Genomic DNA, 26803 nt, shown 5'->3' on the forward strand with positions numbered 1-26803 from the left:
GACTCAGGCCAACCCTCTGGGGGTGGGTCTTGCTGAGGGTGGCCAGGTGCCGGCTTGTCCCAGAAAATGTTTGTGCAATAGTGCAGCGACAGAGCTTCAGAGATTATAACAAATCATAACACCCAGCTGGCACAGGTTTCACCATACTCTGGCATCTTTTTCCCAATACCAGCAAACATGGCTGCTCTCCAGAGTCTGTTGGGACTTTTGCCTGTGGGGAGGCTCTATGCCCTCTACCAAATGCTCTCCAAGCAGGGGAACTGCTTCTTCCTGTGTGGCACACGAACCTCTCAGACTCTGCTGCCTGTTCCTGGTGATTCGCCCTACTTCCTCACCAGAGCACAGCCAGCCACTGAGCTCTGGAACTTCAGACTGCACTCCACTGTTTATAGAATCCTGGTGATACGGAAACCCTCTCCTTTCTTCCCATCAGTGATTTTGGGGAACAGATTTCTTGTTCAGTCCCCTGTGAGTGTTTTCACTCTCTCCCTCTCTTTCTCTCCAACTACTTCTGGGGGAGTGTTTTTCCTGCACTCTCCCAGTGTGCTGCACTCTCCCCCCTTCTCTGTCCTCTCTCTACAAAAACAGCTACCCTCCGGCTTTTCTCTCCCCCCTTCACCTCTCCGCAAGGCAAGGTGTACCTGACAAGCTCGGAGGCTCAAGTTATGCAAATTGTGTTAATCCTCAGATCAATTTCCTAGGTGTGCAAAAATGGTTTGGGGCTGATCTGGCTGTGTTTCAGGGATGGGACAGAGGGTCTCCACTCTGCTCTGCCATTTAACATCTTCTCTCAGGTGTACAATATAGTGATTTAACAATTCTACACATTAATTAGTGTTCATCATGATAAGTATACTCTTTATGGAAGGCTTCTTTTTATCTGACCTAACTCAGAGTTCCCTCAATGCCAATAGGCTTGTCTTGGGGGCATTTGTTAATTGTTTAACATCACTGCTGACTGAGGCAGTCCTGGGGCAAACAAAAGACTAAGCAAAAGCTTATCAAGGGAAATCTGGGGAGTGAAATGTCAATAAGGAGCTTTGAAAAGCACCAAAATATTCCTGGAAATCTAAAAGGTCCATCACATGTGTGGGGTTGTTTGCATCTCCAGAGCTGTGCACATGCTCAGAAAAGGAGCTGAGAAGACCCTAGTTCTCAGCTGTGACTGACCTTGAAGCTATGTGCAAGCAGGAAGTAAAAGTAAAGCAGAATTGTCAACTGCCTTTCTGAGTGTGAAAGACATACACAACACATACAGACAGCCCCTCAGCAGAAACTCGGAGACTCACTGGTTCCACAAACTTACACAAATCTCTGTCCAATCATTAATTGATCACCAAGCTAACAGAGAAGAGACTTCAGTGATCACACACAACAAGTACAGACTTTACAGACTGAGTTCAGAAAAATCATTAGGCAAACAGCAACAACAAACCCTGAAGAGGGAGAAGAATCTGATTTCCAGAGTTTTGCCGCATAATATTATTTTATTATAGCACTCATACTATTCTTTATTTACATTTTAAGATAAAAATTTGAAGTACAGTGAAAAGTTGAAGAAATTCTTTAATACACATATATCCACTACCTAGATTCTATAATTAACGATGTACTGCACTTTTTTTAATCACCTATCTATCCATCAATACATCTCTTTTTCTCTTCATTTTTTAACAGTGCACTTCAAAGTAAGTTGCAGATAATCAGTATACTTTAGCCCTCAAATACTTTAGCATATGTATCATTACTTAGAGTTTAGTATTTTTCTTAGTTTTTCCTCCCTTAGGTAAAACTTATATACAATGAAATGCACCAAATTTAAGTCTACAGAAATCTCTGCAATCTAAACCTCTCTCAAGATACAGAATATGACTTATCACAAAACAAAAAAGTTTCCCATACCCATCTCAGTATATCCCTCACCCTTTTCTAGCCCCCCCACCAGAAGCAATCACTGTTCTGAAATTTCTACCCAGATTATCTTCACTTTTTCCAGACCCAATCATATAAATGGACTCATGCAATATGTACTCCTTTATGTAAGACTCCTTTTACTCAATACAATGATTTTTAGAACCCCCCATGTTATTTTTAAAAATATATTTAATGTGAATTTACCTACTTCATGAAAATGACTATCAACGTGAGACAGATGCCCACTATCATGAGAAAGGGATTAGATGGGATTCCAGAGGAAGACTAGCTTGTGGAACTATGATAAGGTGCCCCTTTTCTCATATGTGAATTCATCTTTCAGGGAATTAGCTGATGATTCCCCAGTAAAGACAGATGGAATGTCAATTTTCTTTAGCACATCAAAGTTGTTGGATCCCATGCTAATGAGGTTATCAGAGTCAATATTGTCAACTATGTCTGCTTTGTATCCTGCTCTCTGTGAATTTAAAACCTTTACATCAGGGGCACCTGGGTGGCTCAGTTGGCTAAGCATACAACTCTTGGTTTCAGCTCAGGTCGTGATCTCAAGGATTCGTAAATAGAGCCCCACATCAGGCTCTGTGCTGACAAAGCAAAGACTGGTTGGGATTGTCTCTCTGCCCCTTCTCTGCTCATGATCTCTCTCTCTCAAAATAAATAAACACTAAAAAAAATAAATAAAACCTTTACATCAAAATTACAATCAAGTCTTCTAATTACCACAGTGAAAGTGCCAGATGAATTGTCTTTTAGTGGGGGAGGCACTATGGGTTCACAGTGTTCTCTGGTTTTGAATTAATCAAATACCCTTTAGGAGCACCTGGGTGGCTCAGTCAGTTAAGCGTCCAATACTTGATTTCCACACAGGTCATGATCTCTTGGTTCATGAGTTCGAGTTTCAAGTCTGGCTCTGCACTGACAGCTCAGAGCCTGCTTGGAGTTCTCTGTCTAACCCCCCGCCCCTCCCCCACTCATGCACACATGCCCTCTCTCTCAAAAATAAATAAATAAACATTAAAAAGAAAAATAAAGAAAAAAAAACAAATCTTTAAACCTTCAGCTGGAAGTCTATAACCAAGTCTTACTGGACAGTCATCAAATGTCTGAGATGCATTTTCAAAATTATATGCTAAAATGTCTGCTTCTATAGGTAGCAGGTTTAAGAATGCAAAGAGCTGGATAGTCAAGAATGAATAGACTTGTGTGGCTGATAGCATGAGCATCCTTATGGAGAGTAGCATCTCATTGTAAGATCACCTGACTGGCCAACTGGGCAAGGATAAAACCTCATCCCCTCTGCATGGTGTCCAGGCTGAAATCTGGACAGATGGGACCAAAACTCACCAATGTCTTAGGTAGAGTGGGGGTTGCATTTCATGAGAGCGGCATGAAAGCTGAAAGCAAGTACCTGGTCACCAGGCTTGGAACTGTGCTGATGTCAGCACTCTGAGCTTGACACACACCATCCCCAGGACTCAGCAAAAGTCAAACCCACCACATAATATTATTTTAAATGTGCAATTCCGATAACAAAAATATGAAATATGCAAAGAAACAAAGTTTATGGCCCTTAACAGGGAAAAAAAGTAGTCTACAGAAACTGTTCCTGAGGAAGGCCAGACATTGGACCTACCAGACAGACTTTATTAGTTTCCTAGGGCTGCCATAACAAATTATCGTGATCTTACTAGGTTTAAATAACATAAATTTATTCTCGCATAGTTCTGGAGCTCAGAAGTCTGAAATTGAGGGGCTGGCATGGTTACATTCCCTCAAGAGGCTCTAGAGAATATTCCTTTCCTTGTTTCTACTACCTTCTATCACCGGCTCTCCTTGGCTTGAGACTGTATCACTCCAATCTCTGCCTCCATCTTCACATTGCTTTCTCCTATTTTGTGTATCTCAAAACCTCCTCTGTCTATCTCTAATAAGGATGCATGTGATTACAATTAGAGCCCACCCAGAAAACCCAGGATAATCTCCACCTCTCAAGACCCTTAATTTAATCACATATTTTGCCATAAATTACTCTTTTGGCATGTAAGACAGGCTTTAAGGATTAGGACACGAATACATCATTGAAACCACCATTCAGCCTGCTACAAAAATTGTAAACGAGCTATTTAAAATTTCTTCAAAGAATTAAAAGAAACCATGTCTCGTGAACTAAAAGAAAGTATGAGAGCAATGACTCACCAAATAAAGAATATCAATAAAGAAATACAAATTATAAAAAGAACCAAATAGAAATTCTGGAATTGAAAAGCACAATAATATAAATTAAAATTTCACTAGGTGAGCTCAATAGATTTGAGGCAACAGAAGAAAGCATCTGTGAACTTGAAGATAGGTTAATTCAGAGTATACAGTCTGAGTAGCAGAAAGAAAAAAGAATGGGGAAAAAAAGTGTAAAAACCCTTAGAGACTTGTGGAACACAATCAAATGTACCTACATAGGCATAATGAGAATTCCAAAAGGAAAAAGGAGAGAAGAGAGAAACAGAAGAAGAGAAAGAGATAAAAAGAAAGAAAACAAAATAAAACATATTTAAGGAATTAAAAGCCAAAAGCCAAAAACATCCTATATTTGATGAAAATATTAAAGAAAAAAAAACTAACTATACATCCAAGAAGCTCTGTGAACTCCACGTTGGATAAACCAAGAGCTCCACAGCTAGACATATCATAACCAAACAACCAAAAGCTAAAGACAAAGAAAGAATCTCGAAAGCAGCAAGAGAGAAGAGACCAATCACATAGAATAAATCTTAATATTTTTATAAATAAACTTTAATAAACTTAAAATATTTTTAAAATGATCTATTTAATAAAAGCCCTATGTTTTAAAAATAATTTTTTCTGCCCTTGAGATGGAGGCATCTGGATATAGCTGCTTGGGAAGGTAGGAAATATTAGGAAACAGAAATGTGAGGCTAATTTTCTCTGTCAGAAAAAACTATGAGGTGGGGAAATAAAAAACTTGAACGTAGCTTCCTTGGGAATTCCATGTGCTCCTAACTATTTAGGAATTATAGCAAAAAGGAAAGACACAATAGTGCAAACTTTTACACCAACTGTGCCAACCCACAGCTCCATGTGGCTTTCAGCTCTTTATCATATTTCTCCCCTCTCTCTGCCTACAGGAAACAGAAGATCAAATTGAACCTAAGCCATTAATATTTCATCCTTAAACATAAATACCAACAGCACCTATAAAAGGTGGAAAAATGTTAAATGGAATTCATTCACACCATATTTGAGGAAAAGGAAAGCTGATATACAGCATCTCATGTCAAAATTATATAAAATTAAAGGCAATTATACAACATTGATGCAAAATCACTGCTTAAAGAAAACAAACTAGGAAAGTGCATGGAGGGTAAAGGAAGAATATGTTCTGGAAGAAGACATATCACAAAAAAATAGCTTCCCATAGCAAGTATTTCACTCTCCTGAAGAAAGTAGGGACAATGTGAAACCTTATACAAAAAGAGATCAGAGACAGGATGATAAGAAAGCTAAACTAAATGATATGGGAATAGGTAGAACTAAGAAAACATATTTAGAGTAAAACACTGCATAATTAATAGATAATTATAAACGATGACGAATAGGATAGAGTTCCAGCTCCCAGTAAGGGAAATAAACACAGGCCAAGTTTTCTCTCCCAATGAATCCAACTATAAAACCTGGACAGAAAGCATTGTGCAACTATTTGACTTCAAAAGGTAAATATCAACAGGCAGAGCAGAAAACACCAGAATGTAAAGTATTACCAAACTGGCAGTGAGTTCGTCATTCTGTTTACCTCCACGTACCTCCTGATCTGAACTCAATACAGCTCAAATCCTAAAAGTGAGCACTGCAGTGCAGACAAAGAGAGATCTGGAAGTAAACTTCTAGTTCAAAAAGAAGAAAAAAAAAATCTTACAGTTCAAAGTGAATGGGGGAAATTTCCATAGGTTCATTTTCTTTTCCTTTCTTTTTTCTTTTCTTTTCTTTTGTCTTTTCTTTTTTTCTTTGACCCTCTCATGCCCTAGTAGAGAGGTAATATTGTCAAAAAGGGCGATGGGTGGAGAGGTAGCAGTGAAAAACAGCCAGTAATATGAAAGTAGAAACTATAACTATATGGAGGGGGAAGCTCTCTGTTCGTTGGAGTCCCAGTGGTGTAAGAACAAATCCCTTGCTTTTATTTCCTCTCTCTTGGTTGGCCTCCCACCACATGGCCCCAGAATTAATGTAATTGGAGAAATAGGCAGTTTTTGGCCTGAGAACCATAAAGAGTACCCCAGGGAACTGGAAAGAACTAGAAAGGTAGTACAAAGGAAAGAGGTCTGGGAAGAAATCCTATGAAATTGTTTATGAACACCTTAGTTCACCCCTTATCTATGCCTGTTAAGATATGGCCTTCATTGGTATATCAAAGATTTTGAAAATTGAGCTAACAGAGACCTTAGCCCAAGTCTCAGACCACTGAGTAGTGCAAATGCAGGACAGATTCAAATAGTACTGCAAAAACTTTGAAAGTGAACCACCATTAGAACCAACAGAAAGCAAATAGAAAGCACTTTGAACTTATGGCCTAAACTTAACCAAGTCAAATGTCCACTAAAACAAAAATATAAAAATTTGCCATAGCATTTAAACAAGACCCAGGGTCCCACAACATTATATTCAAAGCACCCATAATAAAATTAAAAATTGCTCAGTATATGAAGAGCTATGAAAATTTCAAACCACAGAGCAAGACATTTAACACACATCAAGGATGAAATAGCACATATACGAAAATTATCTGACAAAAATTTTGAAGCAGCTGTTTAAAAAATGCTCAAGTGATACTAATACTCTTGAGACAAATATTAAAATTGAAAGTATCAGAAAAAAATATAGAGAGAAACCAAATAGAAATTTTAGAAGTAAAAAATACAATAACCAAAATTACAAATTCACTGATGAACATGAGAGCAGAATATAGATGACAAAGGAAAGTGTCAGTGTACTTGAAGATAGATCAATAGAAATTATTCAGTCTAAACCAGAGTGGGGAGAAACGTTTGAAGAAAGAATGAACACAATGCACAGAACAGAATGAAGAAAAAATGAACCGGGATCTGTTGGACAATAACAAAATGACTAATATTTACATCTTCAAAGAGTCAGAAAGACAGGGAAAAGGGTTGGTGCTGAAAAAATGTTTTAAGAAATAATGACTGAAAATTTCCCAAATTTAGTGAAACAGATTAAAGAAGGTGAATGATTTCCAAGTAGGATAAACTCAGAGCAACCCATGCCCAGACACATAATCAAACAGGTGAGAGCTTATGACAAAGAAAAAGTACTTTGAAAATTGCCAAAGAACAACGATGCATTACCTATAAGGGGACAATAATCCAAATAACTATGGGTTTCTTACCAGAAACCATGAAAGGCAAAAGAAACTGAAACATGTTCAACATGCTGAAAGAAAAGAACCATAACCCAGAATTCTATATCCGGTAAAATTACCATTCGGGAATAAAGATGAAATAATGACATTCTCAAATGAATGGAACTAAGAGAATTTGTAGCCAGCAGACCTGCAAAAGAATTACTAAAGGAAGTTCTTCAGACAGAAGGGAAATTGTAATCAAATGACACTTTAAGAGAGTTTATGCAATTGTTAAAAAACAAGTCATTATATCCTTGCGGGTTCACATGAGAAAATATTCAAGATACGCTAAATGAAAATTGCAAATAGCAGAACCATACTTCTATTATAATCAAAATGGTTTAGACAACAAGGGGATAACTAGAGATAAGTAAGATCAATGACAGATATATACACATATAAAATTTATAGAAAGATATGTAAGAATGTATTAATAGTGATTAACTGTAAATGGAATTAGGGGGAACTAAAAGTTTTATTTTCCCTTTGCAGCCTTTTCTGTCATTTAAACTTTCTACCTTCAAAATGTATTAATTATGCAATTTTTAAAGAATTACTCAATATTCTACTTTAGCAGTAAGAAATTTTCAGCAGTAGTATGAGATTCCCCTATTGCTATTACACATTGAATTCTTGTTACAATGCACACTGGAAAAACATCTTCCACATCCTCCATCTAATATGGGAATTTAGGCTTCCCATCAATACCCATGGTCTTATTTTTCTTCGGTTGTATTCCCATTATTTATTCATTTACACATACTTATTTGAGTATCCATTCTGTCATGGAACTAGAGTCTGAATTCATAATCTCTGACCTTACAAAATTTATATTCTCTGAGAATACTGTGGGATACATTACTCTGAGGCTACATTTCCACAAATATGTACATAGACAAAACAACTATAAACTGATTAATCCTATGGTAAAAATTAACAAAAGATAACAAAAAATAACAAAAAAATAACAAAAGACAAAAACAACAACAAAAAACACAACAAAATAAAGGTGGAAGGAGCTTACTTTTTAGATGAGGTTTAGTTAGGAATTTACTTTTTAGATAGGTCAGAGACAATCTCCCAAAGGAGAGATAGTTGTGCTGATATGTAAAGAACTTAAAGGATAAAAACAAGTCAGCTTCACTAAGAATGGAGAAGAACATTACATGCAGGAAATAAAGTATGTGCAAAGGCCCTGAGGTGGAAAAGAAGTTCATGATTTAAGAATCCAGACATAAATATACATAGGTAATTTCTCATAACCGTATTTCTTCTCCAAAGGCTCCAAAGTCCATTGGAAGAAAAGAAGCAACTGTTCCCACAAAGTATCCAATCAAAGGGACTTGCCTTAATTAGGTATCTCAGGAAACAACCTTACACATATACAAAAACAAAACAAAACAAAACTGATTGCACATTTCTACTCTTCCCCGACCCTTAAAAAATGTATCTATACAACAACATGCTTCCAGTGTCCCATTAAAGTGTACTAGTAACATCAGCCAATGTTTAGAGCAATACTCAGGAACTTAACTCACTTACCGTGATTGCTTTTCCAACCTCAGAAGACAGCATTGTGACCCTGTCTACACAATAGTGCGTTCCCAAGAAATTGGACCTACCTCAATTAAGCTTGAAATTTCAGGACCTCCCTTCCAAGGACTGTGCCTCATAGATCATGATATACTCCTACTCCCTTGGACTACGGCCAACTCATCAAGGCTAGTTTTCATGGAAGAGGTGGGGTGGTTGGGGGAGGTGGAGGGACAAGTAGCATCCGTAATCTGGTCCTTGGCAACTTTCTGCCAAGGTCCCCTGGATAAAAAGCTATGCTCAGGCCAGATGAAACTGCTCTCTACGTCCACCCTTCATCCTTTCCTCCATGTGATCGTTTTTGGTCATGTGATTCATTCAGCTCAGGACTGCATATTCAAAAAACATCCAAGTCCAAGCAGATGATATAATGAGTGCAGTCAGATGAGAATAATGGAGAGTAGTGGAGACTGAGACAACCAGAAAATGCTTCTTCTACCTAAGGCATTCAAATTCAGACTTTTTAAAAAAACACCAGACTACTCACACCAAACTCATCCGCAGGCTGAATCCAGTTGGGCGATCACTCATTCAGTTTGTGACATCCCTAGTTCCACACATCTAGATTTTGCCTTTCCTTGAAGGTTTTGAAGCATTGCCTGTCTCATAAAATTTATGCTGATGCCCTTAATATGGATGCAAACTTTGCTTCTGTCTCCACTTGATAGAAAGAAAAAATAAAGAATATAGAGCCAGGAGACTTGAGTTAAGTTCACTTTGCTCATCTATGACTTAAGGCAATTCATATCTCTGAACCTCAGTTCCCTCGTGTATAAAATAACAACACATACCTCAGATGGTCACTTTGAAGGTTAAACCAGAAAATACATGCAAATATCACCATATAAATGTTAATTCAAACTGTAATTATTGACATCTTCAACACAGAAATAGCTTTTCCTCAGGGCTAGATTAATATCCCTCTTTCCTGGATCTTTCCTATATAAGCACTTGCCCAGCAAAGTACCTGACACACTTTATCAAAGTCTTGCCCTATGGGTTTATACAGTAGTGTTGTGCAACTTTAATAGGGCTTCATGTAACTCAGATGCTTCACGAGGAACTTCAAATCTTACTTCACAGCAAAAATGTAAAAAATATTTACCAGAACATTTTTGTATTTGACCAAATACGAATGGGGGCCTTGGGTATATATGCTGATAAATTGCAGGCATAAAAAGAAAAAAATTAATACAGCTATTTTGTGCCTACCCAAGTGAACTCTTTATGATAATGAATTCAACTTGCATATACTTTTTATCTACAGAATATTCTAAACATCCTCACAGATTTCTATTACTCTTGTCATTGACTCATTTCTATTAAAACTCAGTTATTTTGTCAAAACCCCTGAAAATACTTCCAAAAGTGATTTGCCACAAACGGAATGAGTCAATCATAGATAAATCACTTGTCTATCTCTGCTGTTACTTACAAAAATAAATTCACATTCAACTTCCGATATCAAGGACAATCAGAAATACACATATACAGACAGAATGACGTCCACAGACAGTATCTTCCTAATTTAAATATGAGGACTTCCTGGTATTATATTCCTTTTTCAAAAATACATACTCTCCCATTGAAAACTTCTCCCATTCAAAATTAATATCCTCAAATTATGAGGATATGACTTAAAGTCTCATAATGCTCTTCAGGGATAAAATCTATAAAACTTTAAGGTTACATTTCACTGATCTAAATTTGATATAAATCTTACTTTATTTGCGCTAATAATCCCGTCTTTAGAAATTTGTGCTGCAACTTATTTTTATTAAAAATCAACATGGATTTGAGGGGCACTTGGGTGCCTCAGCTGGTTAAATGTCCAACTTCTGCTCAGCTCATGATCTTACAGTTCATGAGTTCGAGCCCCGCGACAGCTCAGCGACTGGGGCCTGCTTCCGATTCGGTGTCTCCCTCTTTCTCTGTTTCTCTCCCACTTGCACTCTGTCTCTCTCTCTCTCAAAAGTAAATAAAGATTGGGGCGCCTGGGTGGCGCAGTCGGTTAAGCGTCCGACTTCAGCCAGGTCACGATCTCGCGCTCCGTGAGTTCGAGCCCCGCGTCGGGCTCTGGGCTGATGGCTCAGAGCCTGGAGCCTGTTTCCGATTCTGTGTCTCCCTCTCTCTCTGCCCCTCCCCCGTTCATGCTCTGTCTCTCTCTGTCCCAAAAATAAATAAATGTTGAAAAAAAAAAGTAAATAAAGATTAAAAAAAATTTTTTAACTCAATATGGATTTGATATTATGAATTCTTAGAGGGCAACATGACTAAATTACTTGTATTGAATTTTTCACAGTTATCTGATTAAGAATGTATCTGCTCCTTAGGTCACAGTTGTTGCTGTTTTTTACAACAGATAGTACCTTTTCATGTAAATGAGCATTCTTCATTAAATACTCTGTTTTCTTAGAAAGCATTCTCTATGATCCTTAAGTTTCTCTTTCAAAGCTGATATAGATGTTGGTTTAGTTGCCTGAATAATTTTACAGATTTTTCCCATTGACATAAAAAATTAATTCTATTAAGAATGAAAATGGGGGCGCCTGGGTGGCTCGGTCGGTTAAGCGTCCGACTTCAGCTCAGGTCATGATCTCATGGTCTGTGAGTTCGAGCCCAGCATCAGGCTCTGTGCTGACAGCTCAGAGCCTGGAGCCTGTTTCAGAGTCTGTGTCTCCCTCTCTCTCTGCCCCTCCCCTGTTCATGCTCTGTCTCTCTCTGTCTCAAAAATAAATAAACATTAAAAAAAAAAAAGAATGAAAATGACATTTCAACAGTGTTTTCCAGCTGAGAAACAAATCTATATCCTTCAGGAATATATATGTACCAGGAAAATCAGAAGAAGCAAAACTATGAAAGCTATGCCTATATAAATGGTAAATAATGTAAAAAGAGCTCAAAAGAAAAAAAAGTGCTTGAGATCAGCTATGGCACATATTTTTTTAAATCAGATTAATGCATTTCGTGTGGAAACAAGAGAAAAATATGGAAAGAGCTAACCATTCAGTATATTTCAACAGCCAGTTTTATTAATCAATTGCACAGTGCTGTGTGAACATTAGTTAATTAAAGATGTAAGGTCTATGATCTGCAGTACGAGGCATTTTGTAATGGCCTCAATCAGTCTTCAAAATTCCAGATGACTAATAAGAAAGAAACAGACACCTGAAAGATGATGTTACAAAGACTGTCTCCATGGGAATCTGCCAGCTCTTCAACTCTTATTCCATCACTAAACTTATAAGAAAACAGGAAGAGCGTCAGAAAAATAAAATTCAAAACAAAACTTAACAACAACCAAAAAAACCCTCAAGCCAGTAACCATGAAAACACACACACACACACACACACACACACACACACACACACACACACTACCCTGGATCTCATTTGAAGCACGTTACATAATCCTGATTTAAAAAAAAAAAAAAAAACACTGTACTCCTCAACCTATACTATTTTTTTTTAATTTTTTTTTCAACGTTTTTTATTTATTTTTTTGGGACAGAGAGAGACAGAGCATGAACGGGGGAGGGGCAGAGAGAGAGGGAGACACAGACTCTGAAACAGGCTCCAAGCTCTGAGCCATCAGCCCAGAGCCTGATGCGGGGCTCGAACTCACGGACCGCGAGATCGTGACCTGGCTGAAGTCGGACGCTTAACCGACTGCGCCACCCAGGCGCCCCAACCTATACTATTTTTAACACACACACACACACACACACACACACACACACACACACACACACATATATATATATATATACACACCCGCAAGCAAATAATTATGTTTCCTGTTTATTTAAAAGAATTATAAAGAATTTCCTGTGAACATGATTTTTAAATTAGGGAGGAGAAAATGAGAAGAGTCTTTTCTTCCTGTACCTCAGGAAATGAAATGGAAGTTTTTTTAATAATCTGTTTGAATATCAGTACAATGTTGAATGTTACCTCTGAGCAGTGACGATTAAGATCCTAAGGAAACAATACCAAAATTCTTTGATGACCGAAACATCTTCTAAAAATATTAAATTTAATGACATTTGTTGCACAGCTGAGACTTCTTATCAATATTTTTCAACAATGTGTAACATTTTGTCAAGTTCCCAAATTTGCTCAGTTAGCCAGGGTGGAGAAAACAAAATATAATGAATTCGTTGTCTCCATTTCTTTGATTACTTTTAGAAACTTGAAGCACCGAGGAAGTCATGCTTTGCCTTTAACCTGACTCCACACCTGCATTCCAGAAGGTTAACAACTGACTTTCTTTCTATAGTAACCTTTCCTATACTCTTTCCTCACTGGCATCGCTGCTTACTGACTACGCGCCCACAAACTGTAGGAGAAATCAAAAGAACAAACTGAACAAACAAAGCACAGAACGCAAAGCATAAAGAAGAGTTCCTGGCTCATCCTGCACTGTATTTATGAAAAATAAATGAAAAATAACCAATCAGCATTTACTGAGCCCTTATCTAGCAACACACTGTTTTTAAGGAACTAAGAGAGAGAGTGCATTGGATAAATCACAACTGAGAACTTGGTCAAAATGGATTCTTTTTGCATTGTTTCTTAATGTTCATAATAAGAAAAACGATTGTATAAAAGAAACATTTATGGTCTTTTGAGCTGGGACTGTCTAGCTCTGTGTTACAAAAGTCTCTGGGAAAGTCATATAATTTCTCTGAGCATCAGTTTCTCCACCTGTAAAATAATAATCATAATATATGTTGTACAATGTTACTAAGAGTCACTTAAGGTGAAGTGTTTAACACACCATAGTTCCTCCATAAATTAACACTTGTTATTTGTTGGTTTCAAGCATGTTTTGTGCTCACATTTTTGCACAAATACAAATTATAGCTGAGGTGCTTTATAAAAACATTTTTTTCTTATTAAAAAGTAATATACACAAATTGTAGAAATGTTCAGAAAACACTGAGCAGCAAAAGAAAAAATGAGAATCACCCCAACTCTTAAAAGTGAGATAACCACAGTTAACCTTTAGGCATGTCTCCATCTCTCTCTCTCTCTCTCTCTCTCTCTCTCTGTCTCTCTCTCTCTCACACACAGACACACACACACACACACACACACACACACACACACACACATTTTACCCTCTACACACATCCTAAGCATAGTGAAATGAACCCCTGCAAGTGAGGATCCCTAGGTATAGGGACACTGTATCCCCAGCTACATATAAAGCAATCAATTTCATATAGAGGGACTTGGCAATTACCCCCTCTTGGGGAAAATCACTCTTGATCCTCCAGATTGGGCAAAGTTAGAAGAACATGCATGTAGGAAAGAGCAGGTAGAGTTCAGAGTCCCACTTATTCCGTCCTCAGGGATCTCATGAGTTAATCATCACCACCATGGCATGCAGATCCCAGGGGTATCACTCTGCACATGGTTTACAATCTGCTTTACTTTTTCCATGTTGATGGACTTTTTAAAGTTAACACTGAAATGCAAGAAGAATGTGTATATATTTGCCTACAATAAGAAGAAAGTAATATATACAAAGAAAATAGCATGGCCAAAAGCAGAGAGGCCTGAAGGAAGATGGCATTTTCAGAAAATTACATTTGTCCCATATGGCTGTAGCTCAGGCACTCTGCCATGGAGAGGGGAGCAGTGGAGAAGGGAACCTAGAAGGGAGGGAGGGCCAGCTAGTAAGGGAACTCATCTGCCATGCTAAGGCTTTTAGACCACAGAGACAAATGGTTAGAGGCATGAATTTTGCTGTCAAACTGTCCTCAGTTCCAGCTCCAGGTACACCACTTACATGACCTTGGGGAACTTACTTAACTTCCATAAGCTTGGGTTTCCATTTATAAAAATGGGATCATAGTAGTATGCGTATAAGAATTAATTGAGTCCATATACAGTCAGTTCTTGTTATTTGCAGTAGTTATATTCAATAAAGTCACAGGGAGCACTGAGTTAGCAAATACTGAGCTGTTCTCCTACGTGAAATACACGGTTAGGTTCCTGAGAGCCTCTGGTCACATTTTCATCGACTCACTGATACATAGGCTTGTTTTATGTGTGTTTCTGCTTAAAGACACCATATTTAATATATTGTTGACTCATTAACACTGAACTCACAGCCAACAGCACTAAACTCATGCATGAACAAAGCTTATCTAACACTTGTAGTTTCTCCAACAGGCACATTACAGCCTCCTTGCACTTAGGAAAACTAGATAGTGCATCAGCACTACACTTGTGTTCCATTTTTTTTTAAGTTTATTTATTTGTTTTGAAAGAGAGAGAGCAGGGGGAAGGGTCAAAGAGAGACAAAGAGAGAATCACAAGCAGGCTCCACACTGTCAGCACAGCACCAGACGCGGGGCTTGAACTCACAAACCACGAGATCATGACCTGAGCCAAAGTCAGACGCTTGACTGACTGAGCCACCCAGGCACCCCTACACTTGGGTTCCATTTTAAACAGCAAAAGCACAAGAAAAGGCACAAAAATGTGAAAACCAAGTTACTAAATAGACCACCAAAAGGACACCAGTTTGCAGTATAAGAAAAGAACATAGCCGTGTTTGACTTCAGCTGGGAACATGCATGACAGACAACGCTGCTGCTCCATGCAACACTGCACATGACCATGAAACCACACAAGTATTGATTTGGGGTTACAAATAAATGTCAGGAGGTAGACAAATTGACGATACAGAGTCCGTGAATAATGAGCATGGACTGAATATAGGAACTCCAAGATATATTCAATAAATTCTTCTCTAATTTGTCAGAGGTAATCACTAATTTGTCGGAGGGAAGTCTTCTCGGCTGGGTGGTGACACAGTTTTTAAGTATAGAAAGAAAACTTTAAGGAGGCATCGGAGCAAGGAGAGCAGAGAGGCAGAGAGAACAGCTAAGGAAAGGAGAGGAGAGAGATTTCAGAGATGTTTAGGAGGTAGAATCAATATCACATCAGGATAGATAAAGTGAAAGAAGAGAATTCAAGATTGATCACAAAGCTTCTAATTTGGGCAACTTAGTAACCAAAGTATTCAGAGAAAGTATGGAAAGGAAACCGGTCCATCCTTAAAACTGATCCCTCCCTGGCTTTTGCAAGAACCATTCTTGTTTTCTACTTACCTCCTCTAGGTGTCCTTTACTAATTAATCTGAGGGGGAAGGGAGGCAGATATGATGAGACAGCTTTCCACTATTCACTTTCTACTATCACTGTACAGTACCAGTGATCAGTAGATCAGAAGCTCCACTCCCACTAGCGAGTAGAGTCAGATATTTGCAAACTACCCTAAATCCCAGATCCAACGTGCCCGGGGTGCCTCACCTTCCCCTACTCCCAATTTAGCTGCAGTGCTGTGTGCTACACAAACAACACCAGGGCTGCACAAACCACGTGTCCTGAACTAAATTTTTGCCGCCTGTCCAATATCAAATTCCCTGGATGTTGGAGTATGGAGTGTCATACTCCCTGCATATGGACTCCACCTTGGCCATGACCTCAGTTAATCTCGCCATCATTCTGAAATGCCACTAAATGTCACCAGTTGCCTTCCTCCTTTCCACAACCATCCCCCATTCTTGACATAGTCCCACAGTTATAGGAACCTAGGGTCTACTGCAACTGATCCTTGAGATCATAATCTCTGGGCCTAGTTTCTTCCTTGTGGCCTCCATCCAATACTCCTTCTCCATTTCCTGCCATCTCCTGCTCACAATAAACCCAAAATGGTTACAACTTTTCTGTGTCTCTTAAATATATGACTTGGACTAATGCCCCACCCTCCTTCTTAGGGACCTAAGCCACTGCAGAGTCATTCCTTGGCATGGCCCTACCACATCTGAACTTCCTTCCTTCTCTCAATGGTCTATTGTAACATTCCATGAGTGGTTGGACGTAGATGTATATAAAATTGCTAAGCAATTACATACCACACTGCTGCAATGTGGAAATGGAAAGTCAGGGCTAGGATAGGATATCTGATAATACGATGGAAGAAATTGTAAAGATATTGATATAGACATTGAGCCTTAGTTTCTTCAGAAAGAGCTCAACTTAGAAGTTTTCGTTCCACAAAAGCCAGAGAAATGTGTAATAATACTCACCTCCCTCCTCATGCTCCACCCTACCTCCAAGACAAAGAGGGAAGACAGTTACATCAGCATTTTGCCACATTTTCTAAATTACTGGTTCCCATTTGTCACTCTTCAGTCCAGTGCTAATACCACTGGATGTGAACTACCTGGAGAACTTACCAAAAATATGGACATCCAGGCCCCAATCAAAAGTTCTAATTTGGGACACCCAAAACCCAGGAATTTACATTTTGAAAAGGTCTCCAGATGATTTTGAAAATCAGCAACTTGGGGAATCGGTACATTATAGGAAAATGGATTTTCTTCAATTTCATGTTGCCTAATTCTGAGTAGTGGTAAATTATGATCAACACTAATATTAGCTATAGATATTCAGCCAGAGAATATACTCTGTCCTTAAAGTCTGAACTTCAGGCAACTGCAGACAGAAGATGAAAACTCTATGCCATCATCATATCAGCTCAGTGTAAGAGAAGCATTCCAGTCAAGAGAGAACAAGAAAGAATATGGAAGTCAGAATACAACCAATCAAGGACAATGGGTCCATTCAAGTACTCATTCACTCATTTTTTTTTAAGATAATATATAGTGAGAACCTATTATGTGCCAAACAACGTGCTATGTGTGGGGAATACAAGAATAAGCAAAACAGATCAAGCCCTTGTTCTTACTGAATTTATGATCTATTAAGACAGATAATGAACATTACACAAATAATCACACACACACAACATATAGATAAAGTCTTATAAGGGGAGATTTGCCTCAGTAGGCAAGAGCAGGAAGTATGAGAATGTGGTCAGGGAAGACTTCCCGAGGAGGTGACTAAAAGATAAGTAGGAGTTATGAGGCAAAGAGATGAGGACAAGAGTGTTTCAGGGAGATGGAAAAATGTCAGAAAGAAAGGCTTAGGGGCTAAAAGAAGAGTGATTCATCTGAGGGAATGAAAGCAGGCAGTTTACATGGAGTGCAGTATAGACAGAAGACAATGGTAGGAGATGAGCATGGGCAGGGAAGCAAGGACAAATCGTGCGAGACAGGAAGGCCAGTTAAAAAATGGGTCTTCAGGGGCGCCTGGGTGGCGCAGTCGGTTAAGCGTCCGACTTCAGCCAGGTCACGATCTCGCGGTCCGTGAGTTCGAGCCCCGCGTCGGGCTCTGGGCTGATGGCTCGGAGCCTGGAGCCTGTTTCCGATTCTGTGTCTCCCTCTCTCTCTGCCCCTCCCCCGTTCATGTTCTGTCTCTCTCTGTCCCAAAAATAAATAAAAAACGTTGAAAAAAAATTTAAAAAAAAAAAATGGGTCTTCAAGGTTTGCGAGGCAAGCGTGAAAGCAAGGGAACAATGAGATTCTGCAGGATTCTGAGGGATGATGGCCCAGACTAGGAGCAGCAGTGATGGAGGTAAATGGACATAACGGGAGAGATCTGTAAGATACTGAAAATGAATTATCTTTGGGGCATCTGGGTGGCACAGTCAGTTAAGCATCCGACTTTGGCTCAGGTCATGATCTCCTGGTTCATGGGTTTGAGCCCCACATCAGGCTCTCTGCTGTCAGCACAGAGCCACTTTGGATCCTCTGTCCCCTTCTCTCTCTCTCTGCCCCTTCCCCACTCTCTCTCACTCTCTCTCAAAAATAAATCATTTTAAAAAAGAAAAAAAAGAAATATCTTTGCTTTAGTTAAATCTTACTTTCTTAATTTCCATTAATTTATTATTACTCTTACTACTCATGGCAAATGATGTTGGGTTTCATTGTATGGAAGTAAAATAAGTTGTGCTTTGTTTTTTTTTTTTTAAATAATGGATATTTTTGGTGTTGTTTAGTGAGTTGATATACTTTTAGCAAATACCTCAGTGCCAGCAGTTTTTTAAAATGAGTTAGGGTTAGGGGCGCCTGGGTGGCGCAGTCGGTTAAGCGTCCGACTTCAGCCAGGTCACGATCTCGCGCTCCGTGAGTTCGAGCCCCGCGTCGGGCTCTGGGCTGATGGCTCGGAGCCTGGAGCCTGTTTCCGATTCTGTGTCTCCCTCTCTCTCTGCCCCTACCCCGTTCATGCTCTGTCTCTCTCTGTCCCAAAAATAAATAAAAACGTTGAAAAAAAAATTTAAAAAAAAATAAAATGAGTTAGGGTGGGGTTTTTTTGTTTTTTGTTTTTTTTGCATTTCACTTTGTAATTTTTAAAACTAGAACTGTTTTCATATATATTAGATTAAATTATATTTTGCAAGTCAAATGACTAAAAGCAAATTCTTTTCCTATCACAAAGGTCAAAACTACATTTTTTTTCTGGCGTTAGATAGTAGTAACAGTTATACAACCTTGTGAATATACTAACATTGTTTTTTTAATGTTTATTTTTGAGAGAGAGAGAGAAACAGAGCATATGTGGAGGAGGGACAGAAAGAGAGGGAGACACATAATCCAAAGCAGGGTCTAGGCTCTAAGCTGGCAGCGCACAGCCCAACACGGGGCTTGAACTCATGAACTGTGAGATCATGACCTGAGCCAAAGTCAGATGCTTAACTGACTGAGCTACCCAGGCACCCCAGAATTGCACATTTTTAAAGGATGAATTTTGTGGTATGTGAATTACATCTCAACTTTGTAGAACTATATTATTGCTTCCAGACTTAAGCTTCTACTTCCAACTTTCCTCCTAAGTTGGATGTAATCTTTAATACTCACAACTATATAGTACTACAACAGAAAGGGATAACTACGCACACACACTGAGGCCAGATACATGTAGGAATTCCTTGCCAAGCTCCCTTCTCTAGCATGCAGGCTTAGTCTCAGAGTCTTTATCCATAGCACTCATTGTTATCCTATACATCCCAGGAGGGATGGTGGTGGTGATGGGAGACTCTGGAGATTATTGAAGATTGGTTGGTTGGCTGGTCTTTGAACTCAATTATCCGAGTCAAGCACATACGAGGCAGCTATACCCAATGTCCCTGAAGAGTGTTTCCTTGGACTCTGAGTCAGGCCACCTGTCTTACTCTTAAGTGTCACGATCGTCCATATTCTTTCCTGGGATCTCTCCTCACTCTGGGCCACAGCTTCTCAAACCTTGACCCAGGTCAACCTGAATCAATTAAGTCAGAATCTCTAGAGATAGGTCTCAAGCATCAGAATTTTTTTTTGAGTTCCCCCAAAAGATTCCAATGTGCAAAGAGAAAACTACTGCTCTTCATTCCCTCCCTGGATAATTTCTTCCACATGGTCACTTTAATTAGCCTCTTTATGCCAATGATTCACGGATCAGTACTTCCAGTTCCCACCACCTTTGCCATTCAAAATTAAACAACCCTAAACAACAAAATAAAATTTTACTTTTAAACTGACACAAAATTTTAAAAGTATGCTGAAGTTTAAGTAACTTCTTTCTAGATTTTTCTAATTTTCTCTCTCTTCTTTGAGGTATGAGGTGCCTAAGCTTTGTTGGTATCCCAAAAGCTGACTAGATTGCCTGCTGGGAAATCAAACACATGCTAGACCTTTCCTTTCCTTTCCTAAGTTTCCTTTCCTAAATTACAGATATTGGGATGGTATGGCAGGGAGGGATCTCCATCTGAAGATCCCATAAGCACTAAAAAAAATCAATATGTCTAAAAAAGAACTCATCATCTCCCCAATTCCCCAGACAAAAGCTGTTCTTCCTCTCACATTTCCTATCTCAATGAATGGCACCAACATCTACCCAGAGGCTGAAGTAAAAAACCTGGGACTTAACCCTCCATCTTTCATATACCCTCACCTTCAATTAGAGACCAAGTAACCTCAATTCTAACTCTTTAACAGATCTGGTATCTGTTCGCTTTGTCTCCATCCCCATAACCACCATTGCCTTGAGCCCAGAGTGCTGCAACAGCCTCTTAACTGGTCGTCTTACCCACAACCTTTCTTCCTTCTGCACTACTACGAAAACTGTATTTCTGAACACAGATGCCTTTGTGTACTTAAAACCTTTCAGACGCTCCTTCCTGCCCGTAGGATGGTGTTCGCGTTTCATAACATGGTGGACAAACCTCTCCAGATGCTTTCACTGCTCCCTCTGCTGCTAGTCCAATGCCCTCATCACTATGTCACCAGACTTCAGATTTCTTCTGGGAAATCTCTCGTCTCCCAAAACCAGTTAGATGCCCCTTTCATTCATGCCCGTATCATCATGCACTTACTCTGTTACCGTATCCATGGCTAACTTGATTGTCTTCCCAGCTACAAGTAAGCTCCTTAGGGGCAGAGACAATGTCTTATTCTTCACTGTCACCCAATGCTTGGTACATTGTAGGTGCTCAGTATTATTGAAATAAACAATTAATTAATTAATTAATAATCATCCTTAGTATCCCTTCTCACAAACCTCATTAGCAAAATCTGCATTAATCCTCTTCAAGCAAAGTCAGAATGCAAGAAAAACAGTAGTTAAAAAAAAGTCTTGCACACACATGCACAACAGACCCATGGGCTACCCTGTGGATATTAAAAGGCTGTGGTTCATTTATCCAACATTTGTAAGTAGTTACTGTTTAACTCTGCCCATAATGACCTTGTATTATGCAGTGTCAACAGTCACCTAGTCATCTTAAATTAAGAAATATTAAAGTAAGAAATCTGTCATTTAATATAAATAATAGCTACCATTACCATTCTCCAAGCACTGTGCTCAGCAGTTGACACATATTGTCTCATTTAATCTCCATAATCAAGCTCTAAAGGAAGATCATATTACGGCTTCTCAGAGAAATAAACCAAGGCTCGGTAAGGGTAAGCACCTTGCCTACAAGAACACAATTAGGATGTGAAAAAAGCCAGTATACAAACCCTTCTCTTGTATACCGTTATAGTGGGCAGCAGGGTCAGGGGAGGGGGGTTGGTGGGGATGAACAGGAAACCTGCACTTTCATAGCCATGTCACGTTTAATCTTGCTCTAGTAACAAAACACAAAGTTAAGGCTGCTGTGAGAAATGCCTCTGACTTTATAATAGTGTATATCCATGGAACACAGCCCTATGTCAAAGCTTAAGAGCTGAGTTCTCTAATTGCATGTGATCTAAATGAATTTGAAATGTAGTTTAAAGTCCACCTTTGGCAAACAGTCACAGGTATCCATATCCTATGTCAAAGCACACTCTTGAAGGTACACACTAATTGGGGAGGGAGGACTTTATTTAAATATTCTAGTATATTAAATAGCTAAAATACACTGAGTTCACCCTCCTGGAAAATGCAATTAGCTACTAGCTTCTTCGGTTTGAAATTCTTTCCTTGCTGAAAAGTCTTTCATTTTCTCTGCATAACTTTTTTTAATTGAGGTGTAACTGACATACAACATGTTAGTTTCATAGAGTGTATTATGCTAAGCAAAATTAGTCAGAGAAAGACAAATATCATATGACTTCATATGTGGAATTTAAGATACAAAACAGATGAACATAAGGGAAGGGAAGCAAAAATAATATAAAAACAGGGAGGGGGACAAACCATAAGAGACTCTTAAATACAGAGAACAAACTGAGGTTGCCGGAGAGATTTTGCGTGGGAGGATGGGCTAAATGGGTGATGGGCATTAAAGGAGGGCATTTGTCGGGATGGGCACTGGGTGTTATATGTAGGTGATGAATCACTGGGTTCTACTCCTGAAATCATTATTGCACTATATGTTAACTAACTTGGATGTAATTTTTTTAATTAATAAATTTTTAAAAATAAATAAATAAAAGTTAGTTTTAGCCAAAAAAAAAAAACCCACAAAAAACAAAAACAAAAACAAAACATGTTAGTTTCAGGTGTGCAATACCATGATTCCACAATCATATACATTGTGAAATGATCACTAGAGTAAGTCTGGTTACCATGGGTCACCATACAAAGTCACAAAGCAATTCACGTGCGTGCATGTTGAGGGCTTTTAAGATTCACTTTCAGGGCGCCTTGGGTGGCTCAGACAGTTGAGTGTCTGACTCTTGATTTCAGCTCAGGTCATGATCTCAACAGTTCATGGGTTCGAGCCCAGCATGGATAGGGCTGTGTGCTAACAGTGTGAAGCCTGCTTGGGATTCTCTCTCCCTCTGTCTCTGCCCTTCCCATGTGCTCTCAGTCTCTCTCCCTCTCTCTCTCTCTCTCTCTCTCGCTCTCTCTCTCTCAAAATAAATAAATTTTAAAGAAAAGATTAACCTTCTTAGCAACTTCCAACTTTACAATATTATTGGCTGTAGCCACCATGCTGTACATCAAATCCTCAGGACTTACTTGTAACTGGAAGTTTATTCCTCTTGATCCTCTGCACCAAGTTCATCCATCCCCCACACCCTCCCCTCTGGCAACCACCAATTTATTCTCTGTACCAGTAAGTTTTGTTTTGCTTTGTTTGTTCACTTGTTTTGCTTTTTTAGATTCCATATATAAGTGAAATCATATGGTATTTGTCTTTCTGTATCTGACTTACTTCATTTAGCATAATACCCTCCAGGTCTATCCACATTGTGACAAATGGTAAATTTCATTCTCTTTATGGCTGAGCAGTATTCTAGTGTGTGTGTGGTGTACCTCCACATCTTCTTTGTCCATTTATCCATTAGTGGACGCATAGGTTCTTTCCATAGCTTGGTTATTATAAATAATGCTGCAGTGAACATTGGGGTGCATATATCTTTTCAAATTAGTGTTCTTCTTTTCTTCAGATAAATACCCAGAAGTAGAACTGCTGCATCATATGGTAGTTCTATTGTTAATTTTTTTAAGAACTTCCAAACTGCTTTCCATAGTGTCTGTACCAATGTACATTCCCACCAACGGTGCCTGGGGGTCCCCTTTTCTCCACATCCTCACCAATCCTTGTTGTACTTTTTTGAAAACAGCCATTCTGACAGGTGTGAGGTAGTATCTCATGGTGGTTTTGTTTTGCATTTCCCTGATGGTTGACGGTGTTGAGCGTCTTTTCAATGTGTCTGCTGGCCATCTGGATGTCTTCCTTTTTTTAATCTTTATTTTTGAGAGTGAGTGAGAGAGAGAGAGAGAGAGAGAGAGTGGGGGAGGATCAGAGAGAAAGGAAGACACAGAATCTGAAGCAGGCTCCAGGATCTCAGCTGTCAGCACAGAATCCGATGCATGGCTTGAACTCATGAGCCATGAAATCATGACCTGGGAGCCGAAGTCAGATGCTTAACTGATTGAGCCACCCAGACACCCCTGGATTTCTTCTTTGGAAAAATGTCTGTTCAGGTCCTCTGCCCATTTTTTGTAATTGGACTGTTTGGTTTTATTGGTATTGAGCTATATGAGTTCTTTATATATATAATTTTAGATGTTACCTTATCAGATACATGATCTGCATATATCTTCTCCCATTCATTAGGTTGCCTTTTTATTTTGTTGATAGTCTCCTTGGCTGTGCAGGATTTTAGTTTGATGTAGTTCCAATTGTTTAGTTTTACTTTTGTTGCCACTGCCTTTGTAATCAGATCTAAAATAATATCACCAAGAACAACGTCAAGGAGCTTACTACCTATGTTTCCTTATAGGAGTTTTACGGTTTCAAGTCTTTAATCCATTTTGAGTTAATTTTTGTGTATGATGTAAGACAACTGGTCCAGTTATATTCTTTTGCATGTAACTGTCCAGTTTTCCCAGAACCACTTTTTGAAGAAACCGTCCTTTTCCCATTGTCTTTTCTTGCATCCTGTATCATAAATTAACTGACCATATATGTGTGGGTTTATTTTTGGTCTCTTAATTCTGTTCCATTGATCTCTAGGTCTCTTTTTATGCCAATACCACAGTGTTTTGATTACTATACCTTGTAATATTGTTTGAAACCAAAGAGTATGATACCTCCAGCTTTGTTCTTCTTTCTCACAATTGTCTTGGCTATTCAGGATCTTTTGTGAGTCCATACAAGTTTTAGGATTGTTTGTCCTTGTTCTGTGTAAGATGCCATTAGAATTTTGATAGAGTCTGTATAACATTGTTAAGAGATCTAGTTATAATATCTAATGGTAAAGAGTCTTATTGAAATAGCCTACAGAGTATTGTGTTTACCTGCTATACCTCCCTAATATCTGAATTACCTTATATAATAGGTTACCCAGTTATTATTACTTAAATTGGTAGCCTGAGGGTGCCTGGGTGGCCCAGTCGGTTGAGTATCCAACTCTTGATTTCCACTCAGATCATGATCCCAGGTTTGTGGGATTGAGCCCCACATCGAGCTCCACACTGAGCATGGAGCCTGCTTGGGATTTTCTCTCTCTCTCCCTCTGCCCCTCTCCCTGGCTCATGCTCACTCTCTCTCTCTCTCTCTCTCTCAAATTAAAAAAAAAAAAGGGGCGCCTGGGTGGCGCAGTCGGTTAAGCGTCCGACTTCAGCCAGGTCACGATCTCGCGGTCCGTGAGTTCGAGCCCCGCGTCAGGCTCTGGGCTGATGGCTCAGAGCCTGGAGCCTGCTTCCGATTCTGTGTCTCCCTCTCTCTCTGCCCCTCCCCCATTCATGCTGTGTCTCTCTCTGTCCCCAAAATAAATAAACATTAAAAAAAAATTTAAAAAAAAAAAAAAAAAAAAATATATATATATATATATACACATATATATGTATGTATATTGTATATGTACATACATATATATGTATACATATATGTATATGTATGTGTGTGTGCGTGTGTATATATATATATATACGTACATATACATATAGCAGTCTGGCCAAAATAATTCCCAGATACTAAACACTTTATGCTTCTCAGGGCTACCCCTCTCTATTTTAACTTCTCTAAGATTAAACAATTCATTTCAATCTCACTATCTTTAAGATCCCATAAATTATAATGATACATAATAAATCATTCATATCATTAATCAAACAGACTTATTCTAGGCTTTTTATATGCCAGAAATTCTCTATAATTTATTACTCAAAAAAATACTGAGCATCTATGTGCTAGAGATTTAATGTTAAACAAGGTAGGCAGGTTTTCCTAACTGTCAAGTCGTAAGCAGGGCCTAGACATCTGCATTGCTCAGTGGCTCTGAGATTCGAAGTGACCCAGATGATGAGGAGAATCAGCGGTCAGCAAACAATGGCCTGCAGGCCAAACCTAGACTGCTGCCCATTTTTGTTTGATCCACAAACTAAGAATTATGTTTACATGTTTAAATGGTTAAAAAAAATCAAAAGGAAAATAATATTTCATAATAGATAAAACATTATATGGCATTCCAACTTCAGGGTCATAAATCAATTTTTATTAGAACACAGCCATACTCACCTATTGCACGTACAAAAGCTGAGAGGTTGTAACAACGACCCCATGTGGCACTCCCACACTCATGGCTTTGCACGCCTGCCTGGTGCACTCCAAATCACAGTGATGCAGCTAGAATTCAACAGCTTTTCAAATGTCACATGTATCACCTTACCACAATGCACACCCATCATGTCAAAACAAAACAAAAAAGAGGTGAAGTGTGCCATACTCTTAGCACACACTGGAAGATGGGCTATTTTTTTTATTGAATTAGATAACAAGGTATTTGGTTTACCATTCAATGATATTAGGTCCATGCTAACTACTACAATATACACAATTAAGTGTTCATTGCAATATGCCCAACTCATAGGAAAAGAAGTGGTCAAAAAACTTAGAATAAAATTTAAAACAGAATTTCTTCACAAAAGTATAAAAAAATTAAAAGTGAGACGGCAACAAAAGTCAGTTTCTGAGTGGCTGCTCTGTTGGCCAGGCAAGGAAAGC

The 26803-nt window shown here is 38.8% G+C and overlaps 1 protein-coding gene and 1 pseudogene across 1 annotated transcript in view; both read right to left on the minus strand.

Annotated features, from left to right (window-relative positions):
- Positions 1–26803, minus strand: part of SUGCT (succinyl-CoA:glutarate-CoA transferase) — a 330930-nt gene that overhangs the window by 81859 nt on the left and 222268 nt on the right. The gene's annotated exons all lie outside the window — the stretch shown is intronic.
- LOC124525018 (E3 ubiquitin-protein ligase RNF13-like) lies at positions 139–3176 on the minus strand (annotated as a pseudogene).

Source organism: Lynx rufus, unplaced genomic scaffold (genome assembly GCF_022079265.1).
Source record: "Lynx rufus isolate CCGP_SWC_20201006 ecotype Redwood Valley unplaced genomic scaffold, mLynRuf1.p SCAF_4, whole genome shotgun sequence".
Taxonomy (NCBI): Eukaryota; Metazoa; Chordata; class Mammalia; order Carnivora; family Felidae; genus Lynx; species Lynx rufus.